Source organism: Chiloscyllium punctatum, chromosome 12 (assembly GCF_047496795.1).
Source record: "Chiloscyllium punctatum isolate Juve2018m chromosome 12, sChiPun1.3, whole genome shotgun sequence".
In the NCBI taxonomy this organism is placed as follows: domain Eukaryota; kingdom Metazoa; phylum Chordata; class Chondrichthyes; order Orectolobiformes; family Hemiscylliidae; genus Chiloscyllium; species Chiloscyllium punctatum.
In genome coordinates, this window is record NC_092750.1 from 113,535,099 (window position 1) to 113,547,173 (window position 12,075).

Consider the following 12,075-nt stretch of genomic DNA (forward strand, 5'->3'; position numbering starts at 1 on the left):
TTTTGCAGAAGAAGGGTCCCAAAGAATGTTCTCCACCCTAAAACCGGAGGTCGCATTACAATCCGAGAACGACAGATCACATTGTGAGCATGCTCTGACCTCGGGGCCGGTTCGAGATGCCACTTTCCGTGCCTTTTACTTTAACCGTGCAATTTGCTGCAGAGATGTTCACTCCTGGACATGAGCCACGTGGATACCAACTGAGTCGGAAACCTGTGCGGGAATCGACGAGAAGCGATTCAATAAATTTGGCTAACTTCCATGGTGCTTATTGGAAATGCAGTTTCTGTTCAAGTCAATCGAAAAGGCAGTTTCTGAACATAGTAACAGAAGTCAAAAGGTAATTACCTCACCCCACCCCCACTCCGGAAGAGGTGCTAACTGCCCTTGAGTGCTTTTTGATCTCGATGTGAAGAGCTCACACGCCTCTGAGTCACCTTCAAGTCTCTGTTTGCGGAGTGAATCACAAAGAAGGACTTTTACCAGAGCTGCAACCGCCTCACTTCCCCACTCGCTCTCCCCTTTTACATTTTCCTGCTCGTCAGTGATTTAAAGAAAACCAAATGGATGCGATGTCATTCTGTAGCCTCTCTGTCGATTCCTCCGTTTCAGTTCCAACATGGCTTAGATCTCGGGGCGCACCTTAATATTAGCGGCGCTATGAAAGCACAAGTTCAAAGGTTCCTCTGAGAGTGTAAATTATTTCATTGCTGTTGCTGATTGAATGAGCCACTAACGTGCGAACTGCCCCAAAATATGATTCAGGAATCTGGTACCAACTCTCGCGCGTTGAATAACGACAGACAGCTTCCAAATGAGGCCTTTCAGAGACGACTTTGGGGTACATTTGACAGACAGACAAGTTCAGGAATCCGTGGTGCGCTGTGACACCAGCGCAGCAGCTTCTTCCCTGCCTTTGAACCGGGCCGCCTGCGCAAGGAATGCAAATGCGGTACTGCTTTTCGTGGAAGGATCAGAACGCGGCAAGGACACTCTCAAACAGAATGGCATATGCATCAGAACCAGGTTGGAGAAAAACTTTATAATGCTTTACACAGTAATTAAATGGAGTTGCCTTACATTTCACTACGAGAGCAGATTCTTTCAAGCAAATTCGAAGGCAGGTTTGCAGATGGGAAAGCAAGCAAGAAAGCTCCGTTCTTGTCCATGTAAAAGGCTGCAGTTGACGAACAAAGCAGTTTCTGCCCAGTTTCGAACTGGGGACCTTTCGCGAGTTAGGCGAACGTGATGACCACTACACTACAGAAACCAGCCGATGTCGCCGTGAGATTGATGACAATATATAGACAATGATTTCGTCAATGTTTGGACCGTAGGGCGAGGTGGCATAAGCTGGGACGACTTTCCCTGCAGCGTAACGGCTGCGATATGATCTTATGGAAGGGTTGTAAACTGAGTATTTCTGTGTTTTACCCAAATTGGGGTGAGTTGAAAACTCGAGAGCATAGGTTTAAGGTGAGTGGGCTGAAATTGACAAACGACCTGAGGCACATTTCCCACACAGAAGGTTGTGCGTGAATGGAATGAGCTCCCAGAGGAAGTGGAGGAGGCTATTACACTCAGAAAATTGCAAAGGTAATCGGATGAGTTTCTGGACAGGATGGGTTTAGAGGGATTGGGGCCAAATGCTGGGGAACGGGACTTGTTTAATTTTGGTTATGTGGTGAGCATGGATGAGATACACCTAAATATCTGTTTCCACGCCGTGTACCCCCATAACGTCTTGTTGCTAACACTGGCTGTAAAGGATTACTTTTTAGCGGAGTTTTCCATCGCAGTCTGTGGCACAATCGTTTAGTCTGTTCGACTGCTCACGGGAAAGGTAGTATTGTGAAACACTGCAGATACGAACAACTTCCTTAATTTTGCCCCGACTGACCATACTCCGTGAAATTTTCCCAGACCTCAATTGAGGAGTTTTGCTGCTCGAAGTTACCTCAGAAACCCTGTTAACTCGTAATGTGCTGAGCGAATCGCAAAACAGAAAGCATTTTTCACGGAACACAAACAAAACTGGCATGCCGAATGCATTTTCAGACAGAGAGATGCATGAATGCTAAATGTGTCACAGTCCGAGGGCATGAGTCATAAAGTAATCTCACAACTAAAAACAGGGCAATTCCAAACTACTCTTTCAAACATACTGCAGCGTTAGTGCACCACCACTTTCCAGACAATGCTGAAAAGAGAGATAGAAAGAACATCATAAGAACGGGCCATAAAAAGTGAATTTCACCAATCACAGTCTCGGTTAGATTACCTTTTCCTTCTGATGACTCCAGGACGGAAATGAAGGAAATGGGAGAAATTCAATAACATATGACACCGAAATTCATTGGAACGATTTTCCCATTGGACAGAAAACCAAATAACGACGAGTCGAGTCACCGCAGGACTTTGTTTCACAACAGCGATGAAATAATAGTCTCCATTCGGTTCCAGTAAAAGCACAAATCGCTTTGGAACAGCAGAGCTGTTTGCGATTTTCCGCGCGGGAGGCGAACGCGATCATGACAGCAGAGACACTTGGACACTTCGGTCAAATAACCATGAGCTGCTAGACATTACTACAATTTCGATTCTTGCTTTGCTAAATGATTTCACACATTGCTCGAAACAGGACGACTTTCACGTTTACACGGAACACGAAACACACCTGACTACAGGGAAAATGCACAAAGCTGAGCAGGCCGTGTTCCACATCAAACCGTGCAGCATTTATTCAGTCACTGTGTCTGTTTTGCAGAAGAAGGGTCCCAAAGAATGTTCTCCACCCTAAAACCGGAGGTCGCATTACAATCCGAGAACGACAGATCACATTGTGAGCATGCTCTGACCTCGGGGCCGGTTCGAGATGCCACTTTCCGTGCCTTTTACTTTAACCGTGCAATTTGCTGCAGAGATGTTCACTCCTGGACATGAGCCACGTGGATACCAACTGAGTCGGAAACCTGTGCGGGAATCGACGAGAAGCGATTCAATAAATTTGGCTAACTTCCATGGTGCTTATTGGAAATGCAGTTTCTGTTCAAGTCAATCGAAAAGGCAGTTTCTGAACATAGTAACAGAAGTCAAAAGGTAATTACCTCACCCCACCCCCACTCCGGAAGAGGTGCTAACTGCCCTTGAGTGCTTTTTGATCTCGATGTGAAGAGCTCACACGCCTCTGAGTCACCTTCAAGTCTCTGTTTGCGGAGTGAATCACAAAGAAGGACTTTTACCAGAGCTGCAACCGCCTCACTTCCCCACTCGCTCTCCCCTTTTACATTTTCCTGCTCGTCAGTGATTTAAAGAAAACCAAATGGATGCGATGTCATTCTGTAGCCTCTCTGTCGATTCCTCCGTTTCAGTTCCAACATGGCTTAGATCTCGGGGCGCACCTTAATATTAGCGGCGCTATGAAAGCACAAGTTCAAAGGTTCCTCTGAGAGTGTAAATTATTTCATTGCTGTTGCTGATTGAATGAGCCACTAACGTGCGAACTGCCCCAAAATATGATTCAGGAATCTGGTACCAACTCTCGCGCGTTGAATAACGACAGACAGCTTCCAAATGAGGCCTTTCAGAGACGACTTTGGGGTACATTTGACAGACAGACAAGTTCAGGAATCCGTGGTGCGCTGTGACACCAGCGCAGCAGCTTCTTCCCTGCCTTTGAACCGGGCCGCCTGCGCAAGGAATGCAAATGCGGTACTGCTTTTCGTGGAAGGATCAGAACGCGGCAAGGACACTCTCAAACAGAATGGCATATGCATCAGAACCAGGTTGGAGAAAAACTTTATAATGCTTTACACAGTAATTAAATGGAGTTGCCTTACATTTCACTACGAGAGCAGATTCTTTCAAGCAAATTCGAAGGCAGGTTTGCAGATGGGAAAGCAAGCAAGAAAGCTCCGTTCTTGTCCATGTAAAAGGCTGCAGTTGACGAACAAAGCAGTTTCTGCCCAGTTTCGAACTGGGGACCTTTCGCGAGTTAGGCGAACGTGATGACCACTACACTACAGAAACCAGCCGATGTCGCCGTGAGATTGATGACAATATATAGACAATGATTTCGTCAATGTTTGGACCGTAGGGCGAGGTGGCATAAGCTGGGACGACTTTCCCTGCAGCGTAACGGCTGCGATATGATCTTATGGAAGGGTTGTAAACTGAGTATTTCTGTGTTTTACCCAAATTGGGGTGAGTTGAAAACTCGAGAGCATAGGTTTAAGGTGAGTGGGCTGAAATTGACAAACGACCTGAGGCACATTTCCCACACAGAAGGTTGTGCGTGAATGGAATGAGCTCCCAGAGGAAGTGGAGGAGGCTATTACACTCAGAAAATTGCAAAGGTAATCGGATGAGTTTCTGGACAGGATGGGTTTAGAGGGATTGGGGCCAAATGCTGGGGAACGGGACTTGTTTAATTTTGGTTATGTGGTGAGCATGGATGAGATACACCTAAATATCTGTTTCCACGCCGTGTACCCCCATAACGTCTTGTTGCTAACACTGGCTGTAAAGGATTACTTTTTAGCGGAGTTTTCCATCGCAGTCTGTGGCACAATCGTTTAGTCTGTTCGACTGCTCACGGGAAAGGTAGTATTGTGAAACACTGCAGATACGAACAACTTCCTTAATTTTGCCCCGACTGACCATACTCCGTGAAATTTTCCCAGACCTCAATTGAGGAGTTTTGCTGCTCGAAGTTACCTCAGAAACCCTGTTAACTCGTAATGTGCTGAGCGAATCGCAAAACAGAAAGCATTTTTCACGGAACACAAACAAAACTGGCATGCCGAATGCATTTTCAGACAGAGAGATGCATGAATGCTAAATGTGTCACAGTCCGAGGGCATGAGTCATAAAGTAATCTCACAACTAAAAACAGGGCAATTCCAAACTACTCTTTCAAACATACTGCAGCGTTAGTGCACCACCACTTTCCAGACAATGCTGAAAAGAGAGATAGAAAGAACATCATAAGAACGGGCCATAAAAAGTGAATTTCACCAATCACAGTCTCGGTTAGATTACCTTTTCCTTCTGATGACTCCAGGACGGAAATGAAGGAAATGGGAGAAATTCAATAACATATGACACCGAAATTCATTGGAACGATTTTCCCATTGGACAGAAAACCAAATAACGACGAGTCGAGTCACCGCAGGACTTTGTTTCACAACAGCGATGAAATAATAGTCTCCATTCGGTTCCAGTAAAAGCACAAATCGCTTTGGAACAGCAGAGCTGTTTGCGATTTTCCGCGCGGGAGGCGAACGCGATCATGACAGCAGAGACACTTGGACACTTCGGTCAAATAACCATGAGCTGCTAGACATTACTACAATTTCGATTCTTGCTTTGCTAAATGATTTCACACATTGCTCGAAACAGGACGACTTTCACGTTTACACGGAACACGAAACACACCTGACTACAGGGAAAATGCACAAAGCTGAGCAGGCCGTGTTCCACATCAAACCGTGCAGCATTTATTCAGTCACTGTGTCTGTTTTGCAGAAGAAGGGTCCCAAAGAATGTTCTCCACCCTAAAACCGGAGGTCGCATTACAATCCGAGAACGACAGATCACATTGTGAGCATGCTCTGACCTCGGGGCCGGTTCGAGATGCCACTTTCCGTGCCTTTTACTTTAACCGTGCAATTTGCTGCAGAGATGTTCACTCCTGGACATGAGCCACGTGGATACCAACTGAGTCGGAAACCTGTGCGGGAATCGACGAGAAGCGATTCAATAAATTTGGCTAACTTCCATGGTGCTTATTGGAAATGCAGTTTCTGTTCAAGTCAATCGAAAAGGCAGTTTCTGAACATAGTAACAGAAGTCAAAAGGTAATTACCTCACCCCACCCCCACTCCGGAAGAGGTGCTAACTGCCCTTGAGTGCTTTTTGATCTCGATGTGAAGAGCTCACACGCCTCTGAGTCACCTTCAAGTCTCTGTTTGCGGAGTGAATCACAAAGAAGGACTTTTACCAGAGCTGCAACCGCCTCACTTCCCCACTCGCTCTCCCCTTTTACATTTTCCTGCTCGTCAGTGATTTAAAGAAAACCAAATGGATGCGATGTCATTCTGTAGCCTCTCTGTCGATTCCTCCGTTTCAGTTCCAACATGGCTTAGATCTCGGGGCGCACCTTAATATTAGCGGCGCTATGAAAGCACAAGTTCAAAGGTTCCTCTGAGAGTGTAAATTATTTCATTGCTGTTGCTGATTGAATGAGCCACTAACGTGCGAACTGCCCCAAAATATGATTCAGGAATCTGGTACCAACTCTCGCGCGTTGAATAACGACAGACAGCTTCCAAATGAGGCCTTTCAGAGACGACTCTGGGGTACATTTGACAGACAGACAAGTTCAGGAATCCGTGGTGCGCTGTGACACCAGCGCAGCAGCTTCTTCCCTGCCTTTGAACCGGGCCGCCTGCGCAAGGAATGCAAATGCGGTACTGCTTTTCGTGGAAGGATCAGAACGCGGCAAGGACACTCTCAAACAGAATGGCATATGCATCAGAACCAGGTTGGAGAAAAACTTTATAATGCTTTACACAGTAATTAAATGGAGTTGCCTTACATTTCACTACGAGAGCAGATTCTTTCAAGCAAATTCGAAGGCAGGTTTGCAGATGGGAAAGCAAGCAAGAAAGCTCCGTTCTTGTCCATGTAAAAGGCTGCAGTTGACGAACAAAGCAGTTTCTGCCCAGTTTCGAACTGGGGACCTTTCGCGTGTTAGGCGAACGTGATTACCACTACACTACAGAAACCAGCCGATGTCGCCGTGAGATTGATGACAATATATAGACAATGATTTCGTCAATGTTTGGACCGTAGGGCGAGGTGGCATAAGCTGGGACGACTTTCCCTGCAGCGTAACGGCTGCGATATGATCTTATGGAAGGGTTGTAAACTGAGTATTTCTGTGTTTTACCCAAATTGGGGTGAGTTGAAAACTCGAGAGCATAGGTTTAAGGTGAGTGGGCTGAAATTGACAAACGACCTGAGGCACATTTCCCACACAGAAGGTTGTGCGTGAATGGAATGAGCTCCCAGAGGAAGTGGAGGAGGCTATTACACTCAGAAAATTGCAAAGGTAATCGGATGAGTTTCTGGACAGGATGGGTTTAGAGGGATTGGGGCCAAATGCTGGGGAACGGGACTTGTTTAATTTTGGTTATGTGGTGAGCATGGATGAGATACACCTAAATATCTGTTTCCACGCCGTGTACCCCCATAACGTCTTGTTGCTAACACTGGCTGTAAAGGATTACTTTTTAGCGGAGTTTTCCATCGCAGTCTGTGGCACAATCGTTTAGTCTGTTCGACTGCTCACGGGAAAGGTAGTATTGTGAAACACTGCAGATACGAACAACTTCCTTAATTTTGCCCCGACTGACCATACTCCGTGAAATTTTCCCAGACCTCAATTGAGGAGTTTTGCTGCTCGAAGTTACCTCAGAAACCCTGTTAACTCGTAATGTGCTGAGCGAATCGCAAAACAGAAAGCATTTTTCACGGAACACAAACAAAACTGGCATGCCGAATGCATTTTCAGACAGAGAGATGCATGAATGCTAAATGTGTCACAGTCCGAGGGCATGAGTCATAAAGTAATCTCACAACTAAAAACAGGGCAATTCCAAACTACTCTTTCAAACATACTGCAGCGTTAGTGCACCACCACTTTCCAGACAATGCTGAAAAGAGAGATAGAAAGAACATCATAAGAACGGGCCATAAAAAGTGAATTTCACCAATCACAGTCTCGATTAGATTACCTTTTCCTTCTGATGACTCCAGGACGGAAATGAAGGAAATGGGAGAAATTCAATAACATATGACACCGAAATTCATTGGAACGATTTTCCCATTGGACAGAAAACCAAATAACGACGAGTCGAGTCACCGCAGGACTTTGTTTCACAACAGCGATGAAATAATAGTCTCCATTCGGTTCCAGTAAAAGCACAAATCGCTTTGGAACAGCAGAGCTGTTTGCGATTTTCCGCGCGGGAGGCGAACGCGATCATGACAGCAGAGACACTTGGACACTTCGGTCAAATAACCATGAGCTGCTAGACATTACTACAATTTCGATTCTTGCTTTGCTAAATGATTTCACACATTGCTCGAAACAGGACGACTTTCACGTTTACACGGAACACGAAACACACCTGACTACAGGGAAAATGCACAAAGCTGAGCAGGCCGTGTTCCACATCAAACCGTGCAGCATTTATTCAGTCACTGTGTCTGTTTTGCAGAAGAAGGGTCCCAAAGAATGTTCTCCACCCTAAAACCGGAGGTCGCATTACAATCCGAGAACGACAGATCACATTGTGAGCATGCTCTGACCTCGGGGCCGGTTCGAGATGCCACTTTCCGTGCCTTTTACTTTAACCGTGCAATTTGCTGCAGAGATGTTCACTCCTGGACATGAGCCACGTGGATACCAACTGAGTCGGAAACCTGTGCGGGAATCGACGAGAAGCGATTCAATAAATTTGGCTAACTTCCATGGTGCTTATTGGAAATGCAGTTTCTGTTCAAGTCAATCGAAAAGGCAGTTTCTGAACATAGTAACAGAAGTCAAAAGGTAATTACCTCACCCCACCCCCACTCCGGAAGAGGTGCTAACTGCCCTTGAGTGCTTTTTGATCTCGATGTGAAGAGCTCACACGCCTCTGAGTCACCTTCAAGTCTCTGTTTGCGGAGTGAATCACAAAGAAGGACTTTTACCAGAGCTGCAACCGCCTCACTTCCCCACTCGCTCTCCCCTTTTACATTTTCCTGCTCGTCAGTGATTTAAAGAAAACCAAATGGATGCGATGTCATTCTGTAGCCTCTCTGTCGATTCCTCCGTTTCAGTTCCAACATGGCTTAGATCTCGGGGCGCACCTTAATATTAGCGGCGCTATGAAAGCACAAGTTCAAAGGTTCCTCTGAGAGTGTAAATTATTTCATTGCTGTTGCTGATTGAATGAGCCACTAACGTGCGAACTGCCCCAAAATATGATTCAGGAATCTGGTACCAACTCTCGCGCGTTGAATAACGACAGACAGCTTCCAAATGAGGCCTTTCAGAGACGACTTTGGGGTACATTTGACAGACAGACAAGTTCAGGAATCCGTGGTGCGCTGTGACACCAGCGCAGCAGCTTCTTCCCTGCCTTTGAACCGGGCCGCCTGCGCAAGGAATGCAAATGCGGTACTGCTTTTCGTGGAAGGATCAGAACGCGGCAAGGACACTCTCAAACAGAATGGCATATGCATCAGAACCAGGTTGGAGAAAAACTTTATAATGCTTTACACAGTAATTAAATGGAGTTGCCTTACATTTCACTACGAGAGCAGATTCTTTCAAGCAAATTCGAAGGCAGGTTTGCAGATGGGAAAGCAAGCAAGAAAGCTCCGTTCTTGTCCATGTAAAAGGCTGCAGTTGACGAACAAAGCAGTTTCTGCCCAGTTTCGAACTGGGGACCTTTCGCGAGTTAGGCGAACGTGATGACCACTACACTACAGAAACCAGCCGATGTCGCCGTGAGATTGATGACAATATATAGACAATGATTTCTTCAATGTTTGGACCGTAGGGCGAGGTGGCATAAGCTGGGACGACTTTCCCTGCAGCGTAACGGCTGCGATATGATCTTATGGAAGGGTTGTAAACTGAGTATTTCTGTGTTTTACCCAAATTGGGGTGAGTTGAAAACTCGAGAGCATAGGTTTAAGGTGAGTGGGCTGAAATTGACAAACGACCTGAGGCACATTTCCCACACAGAAGGTTGTGCGTGAATGGAATGAGCTCCCAGAGGAAGTGGAGGAGGCTATTACACTCAGAAAATTGCAAAGGTAATCGGATGAGTTTCTGGACAGGATGGGTTTAGAGGGATTGGGGCCAAATGCTGGGGAACGGGACTTGTTTAATTTTGGTTATGTGGTGAGCATGGATGAGATACACCTAAATATCTGTTTCCACGCCGTGTACCCCCATAACGTCTTGTTGCTAACACTGGCTGTAAAGGATTACTTTTTAGCGGAGTTTTCCATCGCAGTCTGTGGCACAATCGTTTAGTCTGTTCGACTGCTCACGGGAAAGGTAGTATTGTGAAACACTGCAGATACGAACAACTTCCTTAATTTTGCCCCGACTGACCATACTCCGTGAAATTTTCCCAGACCTCAATTGAGGAGTTTTGCTGCTCGAAGTTACCTCAGAAACCCTGTTAACTCGTAATGTGCTGAGCGAATCGCAAAACAGAAAGCATTTTTCACGGAACACAAACAAAACTGGCATGCCGAATGCATTTTCAGACAGAGAGATGCATGAATGCTAAATGTGTCACAGTCCGAGGGCATGAGTCATAAAGTAATCTCACAACTAAAAACAGGGCAATTCCAAACTACTCTTTCAAACATACTGCAGCGTTAGTGCACCACCACTTTCCAGACAATGCTGAAAAGAGAGATAGAAAGAACATCATAAGAACGGGCCATAAAAAGTGAATTTCACCAATCACAGTCTCGATTAGATTACCTTTTCCTTCTGATGACTCCAGGACGGAAATGAAGGAAATGGGAGAAATTCAATAACATATGACACCGAAATTCATTGGAACGATTTTCCCATTGGACAGAAAACCAAATAACGACGAGTCGAGTCACCGCAGGACTTTGTTTCACAACAGCGATGAAATAATAGTCTCCATTCGGTTCCAGTAAAAGCACAAATCGCTTTGGAACAGCAGAGCTGTTTGCGATTTTCCGCGCGGGAGGCGAACGCGATCATGACAGCAGAGACACTTGGACACTTCGGTCAAATAACCATGAGCTGCTAGACATTACTACAATTTCGATTCTTGCTTTGCTAAATGATTTCACACATTGCTCGAAACAGGACGACTTTCACGTTTACACGGAACACGAAACACACCTGACTACAGGGAAAATGCACAAAGCTGAGCAGGCCGTGTTCCACATCAAACCGTGCAGCATTTATTCAGTCACTGTGTCTGTTTTGCAGAAGAAGGGTCCCAAAGAATGTTCTCCACCCTAAAACCGGAGGTCGCATTACAATCCGAGAACGACACATCACATTGTGAGCATGCTCTGACCTCGGGGCCGGTTCGAGATGCCACTTTCCGTGCCTTTTACTTTAACCGTGCAATTTGCTGCAGAGATGTTCACTCCTGGACATGAGCCACGTGGATACCAACTGAGTCGGAAACCTGTGCGGGAATCGACGAGAAGCGATTCAATAAATTTGGCTAACTTCCATGGTGCTTATTGGAAATGCAGTTTCTGTTCAAGTCAATCGAAAAGGCAGTTTCTGAACATAGTAACAGAAGTCAAAAGGTAATTACCTCACCCCACCCCCACTCCGGAAGAGGTGCTAACTGCCCTTGAGTGCTTTTTGATCTCGATGTGAAGAGCTCACACGCCTCTGAGTCACCTTCAAGTCTCTGTTTGCGGAGTGAATCACAAAGAAGGACTTTTACCAGAGCTGCAACCGCCTCACTTCCCCACTCGCTCTCCCCTTTTACATTTTCCTGCTCGTCAGTGATTTAAAGAAAACCAAATGGATGCGATGTCATTCTGTAGCCTCTCTGTCGATTCCTCCGTTTCAGTTCCAACATGGCTTAGATCTCGGGGCGCACCTTAATATTAGCGGCGCTATGAAAGCACAAGTTCAAAGGTTCCTCTGAGAGTGTAAATTATTTCATTGCTGTTGCTGATTGAATGAGCCACTAACGTGCGAACTGCCCCAAAATATGATTCAGGAATCTGGTACCAACTCTCGCGCGTTGAATAACGACAGACAGCTTCCAAATGAGGCCTTTCAGAGACGACTTTGGGGTACATTTGACAGACAGACAAGTTCAGGAATCCGTGGTGCGCTGTGACACCAGCGCAGCAGCTTCTTCCCTGCCTTTGAACCGGGCCGCCTGCGCAAGGAATGCAAATGCGGTACTGCTTTTCGTGGAAGGATCAGAACGCGGCAAGGACACTCTCAAACAGAATGGCATATGCATCAGAACCAGGTTGGAGAAAAAC

General features: G+C 46.0%; 1 non-coding gene across 1 annotated transcript; it reads right to left on the reverse strand.

Moving 5' to 3' along the window:
• Positions 1-6,715: 6,715 nt before the first annotated feature.
• On the reverse strand, positions 6,716-6,788 carry trnav-aac (transfer RNA valine (anticodon AAC)). The gene has a single exon. It is a non-coding gene; the product is annotated as a tRNA-Val (tRNA).
• Positions 6,789-12,075: the final 5,287 nt, after the last annotated feature.